This window comes from Cavia porcellus, unplaced genomic scaffold (assembly GCF_034190915.1).
Source record: "Cavia porcellus strain 051 isolate PalLab524CR breed Dunkin Hartley unplaced genomic scaffold, mCavPor4.1 scaffold_15, whole genome shotgun sequence".
Lineage (NCBI taxonomy): Eukaryota > Metazoa > Chordata > Mammalia > Rodentia > Caviidae > Cavia > Cavia porcellus.
In genome coordinates, this window is record NW_026947498.1 from 71,280,279 (window position 1) to 71,286,059 (window position 5,781).

A 5,781-nucleotide genomic window follows, 5' to 3' on the forward strand; every position below is an offset into this window, starting at 1 on the left:
GGCGGGGGATGAGGTAGGGGATGAGGCGGGGGATGAGGCGGGGGATGAGGTAGGGGATGAGGTGGGGGATGAGGCAGGGGATGAGGTAGGGGATGAGGCGGGGGATGAGGTGGGTGATGAGGCGGGGGATGAGGTGGGTAATGAGGTAGGGGATGAGGTGGGTGATGTGGTCTTATCCGATGCGTAGGTATCAGTGATGAACAGTAGTGCAGTAGTAACTGTAAATAAAAAGTCAAGAGTTACACTGCTTTGAAGAACAAAGCTAACCAGTTTCAGAAGAGTACACTGAATAGACAGTTGAGATTGTTGTTACTTAATATGAACAGTATTCAGCATATTCTTTTTTGGTCTTTTTGAGGCAGGATCTTGCTGTGCCTTAAGCTAACTTTGTAGCTCAAGTTGGTCTCAAATTTGCAATGATCCTCTTGCCTCAGCCTCCTGAGTGCTACGATGACAGGCAATTCATCTTATTTTATATATATGACTACGTTAAAAATGGAAGTACACAGCTGGGTGTGGTAGCTCATAACTGTAATCCCAGCACTCTGGAAGGCTGAAGTAGGAGGATCACAAATTCAAGCTCAGGCTGGGCAATTTAAAAGCGAGATCCTGTTTTGAAATTTAAAAAAATTGGAGGGTGGCGTAGGGATGTAGTTTAATGCAAAGGGCCTGGGTTCGGTCTTCAGTACCACAAAAAAAGATATTTCTAAGCACAAAGCATAACATTAAAATTAAATCGACAAAACTAGAAAATGTTTTCAAAGCCCAGAGGTGCAAAAGGCTGGCAGTGCTCGGGGAAGACAACCAAAAATGCCACAGGGCGGCGCTCCCACACAGGAAGTGGGCTCCTTTGTCTTTACACTAAGGCGCCTGCCCAGTTTGCAGTAGGGGATTTTTTCTGTTGATTGAGGGAGAAAAAATTACAGGAGTAATTTAAAGAGTGATTTAAAACACTGCATTAAGTAACTTTTAAACTTTTTCCTTTTTTCTGGTATATTTATCTGTTAGTAATCTAGACAGATGGACTTTTAAGATAATAAGTGCTCTTTATCCTAAGGACCACAGTGGTCATCAAAGTTGCGTTTTCACCCCTCATAGAAGCCTGTAGGCACATGGAATAGTACATTTCTCATGACCCAGTGATCCATTTCCTACAGCCCTTACTTCTCTCTAAGAATTCTGATATTGATGATGATTACACAAAATACTTTTATACAAAATACTAAAAGAAAAAGTAATTGTTAAACCTTAGGGTGCAGAGAACGTCTAATTCCCCAGGGGTCTGTAGGCCCCTTGGGGATGAGCCTGGGTTTGCACTCCGAACAGGACATTTAGAAATGGAGCAGCTCCCTCAGGGGCAAGAGAGCAGAAACTGGCTGGCAGTTTCCTGCTGCTCCTCCTGCTCTTGAGTGCTCACTTCTGTCTGCCAGGACCTACGATGCAGACATGACATCCACACAGGTGAGCCTACCAAGGCCCACTTGACTGCTGAAGACCTGGCCAGAGCCAGAGCTAGGTGTGGGGAGCACTACTGTGGCCACAGCCTGGCGGCTGGGAGTTGTGCAAAGACCATTCATGTCATAAAGAGCCAAGAAGTCCCAGAGCAAAGGAAGATAAACAGGGACTTGAATGAACAGATGGAAAAGTCGCTGGCCTTCAGGATGTCCTCTGTCACTGGGACAGCAGGGAGAGCGGCCTCCGGCTGACCCTGGCCACCAGAACTGGGGCGAAACAAAGGCTTTAGCAGCTTATGGTGGAGGATAACTGCGGCCCTTCTAAATCTTGACTTTCGTGCTTTGGAAATGTGCATGCTCTGCTGATGCCAATAACCAACACGTTTCTGTAGATATGCATGAAATGTATGTAGACCCTTTGCCAGGTTTTTTTTTAGATTTTTGGGGCTATGACAAGAAGGTTGGGGTTTGGTGGTTTATTAAGTTTGGTTTTGAATTCCTGTTTACTAGGGAGATTGCATTCAGGGCCACTCAGTTTTAAGAAAGATGCACACACCAAGATGACACTTATTCCTTGTTGTGAATAATAACTATATTATATTAGTTTAAGTGTGTGTGGGGGGGGGTACTAGGAACTGAACCTAAATCTTTCACATTGAGCAATGTCTACAGCCTCTGAAACATTTTTGAGACATGCTCTTATGAAGTCACTTAATTACCCAGGGAGGGTTCAAATTTGTGACCTTCCTGCTTCAACCTCCTGCAGTGCTGGGATTACAGTCTCACCACCACAGTCGGCTTACTTTAAGCTTTTGAGTTCCTTAAATCCTAGAGATTTAACCAACACAACGGTGGCACAGTTTCCACAAGGTTACAGACTACAGGCTTAAAAGGGGGAAAATATGCTTGACCCAGCGCCTCTCTGGAGAATTCCCTAGAGTCACCGTGCTGTACAGGGAAGGCCTGTGGCTGTTGTGTTCAAAGCTAGCTGAACATAGTAATAAGGGCCTCTCTTCCAGAGTGTCAGCAGTAAGGGTTAGATGTGGGTTCTCAAAGGTAGCACCACAGAACAAGGTAAAAACAAAACTTCATTGCAAGCAAACAGTTGTGAGCAATATATCCAGGATGGGGTGCCGGGATGGGGTGGTGGGAGCTCTCTGAGCTCCCTCTGGGGGAGATGTTCTCACTTTATTTCATATACATCTACACTGCCTGGATTTGTCACGATGGTTCTGCATTCTTCATATAACTTTTTAAAACAAAGAGTGAGAACAGAAGTTTAAAAACTGGGTAGCTGGGCCATGTGAGCAGGTGTTGGGCCCCTCAGTGAGCCGGTTGTGCCCCTGCAAGCTGCATGCTCTGTCTCTCCCTTCAGTCACTTTCCAGTGTAGGGACAGCCCCTCTGTCACCACACAGGAGAAGCTGAGGCTCAGGGACACCCGCACTCTGAGGCACAGCGGGGTCCCCTCTGCTCTGCTCTGCTGCTGGCTCTTTCTCCAGTTCTCTGGGCCAGAGAGCATTTGCTCTCCCCTGAAGGAACCTGCCCGCTGCTCCTTGCTTGCTTCCCTCTCTAGCATCGCTTGCCTGCTCCCTCTGTTCCTCTGCTTTTCCCATACTCATGGGAGCCCAGCCTTCGGCAGCAGCAGCTCCTGAAAGTCATACAAACTGTATCGCTGCTTACTAGCATCTGAAGGCTTGTCTGCCACAGCCCTCCATAGTTGGCAGGGTCACGTGACCCTTTCCCCAGCCTCCCGGCTGGAGCAGCTCACAACTGGCTCTCAGTCAAGTCCTGAGGTCTGTCACACCTTCTAGTCCGGTCAGACAGGTTCAATTTCTCTTCACCTTTCTGCCTTGTTAAATGCCCCGTTGCTTTCCACAGGTGGCTTCCGGGTCTCATTTTCTTAGCCCTCACCTTGGATGTATACAGATGGCCTTCTCCCCCTTCCATCTCCGAAGAGGGCACACATCTGAAACCTAACCAACACTGCCATTGCTCCTTGAAGTCTGGCACCCTCAAATTCAAGGACGTTGCAGGATAGATCCAGAATGCTCCAGTACGGTTTGGGTCCTTGAACCTACTTAATCATTCTTACCTGGCCTCAGGCACCCACCCCTCTTGCTTGTTGAAGTCTTAGTTTATAGACTCCTGTACTGCTATATCTTCCCTGTCAGACTAAAATGCCGGTGCGTTTGAGCTGAGCTGCACAGGAAACTCATCTGTAAATTGGTCCACTTGGGAAAAACTACCGATAGCTGTAAGGACTGAGCGCTCTGAGCCTGCCGTTTCATCTCAGACACAACAAACCGGGTTAGAAGAAGCAAAATGAGAAATGTTTCTTACCCAAGCACACAGGAAGGAGAGATATGAAGACTTTCATTTTAGCTGCTCTTGCTTGGTAATCCAAGGAGGAAATGATTCCCTTCCTTGCCTCTGGAGTTTTAACAGTCTTTCAGGGACAAAGTCCTGCCGTTGACTGTGACGTCAAACTAGCCAAAGGCAATTAGCTGTTAGGAACTGATCAGATATTGCAGGGCTCTTCCAAGCTTTGGAGATACGAGGGATGTACCTGGCCCCATGGATTATTCTTCTAGCTCAAAGTCTGAAACAACTTAAGGAATTCTAAAATCAGTTTCAAAGTCCTTGTAAGGTTGACGGAGAGTGAATTGAGTGAATCTGTCGTATTCCAGACGTCCCTAACCCAGCCCCTTTCGGGAGGCCACTGTTCCCTCAGATACCTATGACGCAGTCTGTGCTCTGCTCTGCCCTGTTGGCACACAAAGCATCCAGTTTCCTCCAACTGAAGCTGGGAAGCAGTTTGGTTCCCCACACTGTTTTCTTGCCTCTTGCCATCTTTTACTGTGGGCCACCGCCTGGGCCTCTCTGATAGTCACTCCTAGCGAGGTTACAGCTCCACACTTCCACGGCCTCCACATTTTACTCCACCTGGCCAGAGACCCTCCGCCTTGCAATCATGCTTACCAACACCTAGCGTGTCACCGAATTTTACCAAAGGCTGTGAGAGCCAGCTTGAAGAGGAATAGAGCACAGCCAGGAGCACGACCGAGCCAGGCGATCAGCCCTGTCCTCCTGACTGCTCGTGGCCGGGCGCCAGCTCACCCGGTCCCCTCACTCTCACCCTTATGCACAGTCCCAACCTCTCTGTGTTCCAGAAACCCCACTTCCTCACTAGGAGTCCAGTCGTGTGGGTCCACGCCGCGCTCCTCAAGATCGAGCCCGGTCAGAGAAGCAAAAGACAGCACCTTGTGAATTTCATCCTGAGTCTGAACGTCGGCTTAAGTAAAAAAATAAACAATTATATTATTGCCCAGAAGTTAGCGCTCTATTGTCCCCAAAAGTCTCATGCAAAAACAGGTTTGGTGGTGTGTTCTCCCAGGGCTGAGAGGCCCGCTGAAACATTCTGACAAACTTAAGCTTCCTCATGTGCCTGTCACTCTCAGCTTAAATCTCTGTTGGCACCAGAACTAATTAATTAAGTAATTAATTTTTTGGTACCGGGATTGAATTTATGGCTTTGCCCTTGCCAGGCAGGCACTTAGGCCACTGTGCTAAATCCCAGCCGTGGCCTCAGAATTTAAACAAAAGCCTGTTTTTATTCTTTTTTTTCTTTTCATAATAAACCAAATTTATTGAGATATAATTTATATCAATAAGCTATCCAAATAAATTGCACAATTCAATCATCAATGAATTTTGATCAATGAATACACCTGTAAAATCACCATTACAACTAAGATATATTTCTGTCACACCAAAAAATTTCCTCTTGGCCCTTTGGTTTATCAAATATATTATTCCTTTCTACAAGAGTCTTAGACCTTAACTTGTTGGCCTTCACCTCTCGGACACACAATGACTTTCTTTTTATATTGTATTTGTATATATTTATAATGCATAATAATTACGTTAGTCTTAGGGAATTGATTACATGTATTGAGAAGTATCTATTATTTCATTTGTCCAGTTTTTAATTGAGTCATTTGTTTTCTGGGGTCTAAGTTTTTTGAGTTCTGTATATATTCTAGATTACAGGTCAGTAACCCCTGGGTATGGCCACACAGCAAGACATAAGTAGGGGGTAGCAAGCAAAACGGCATCTGTAGAGACAGCTACTCCCCATCTCTCACATTACCACCTGAACTCTGCTTCACTGGAGCAACATTAGATTCTCACCGGTGTGTAAGACATACTGTGACCTGTACATACAAGGGATCTAGGTTGTGCACTCTTATGAGAACCTAAAATGCTTAGAGGTGGGGCTGAGGCTGTGATGCTAGTGCTGGGGAGCAGCTGCCTGTACAGTTTAAC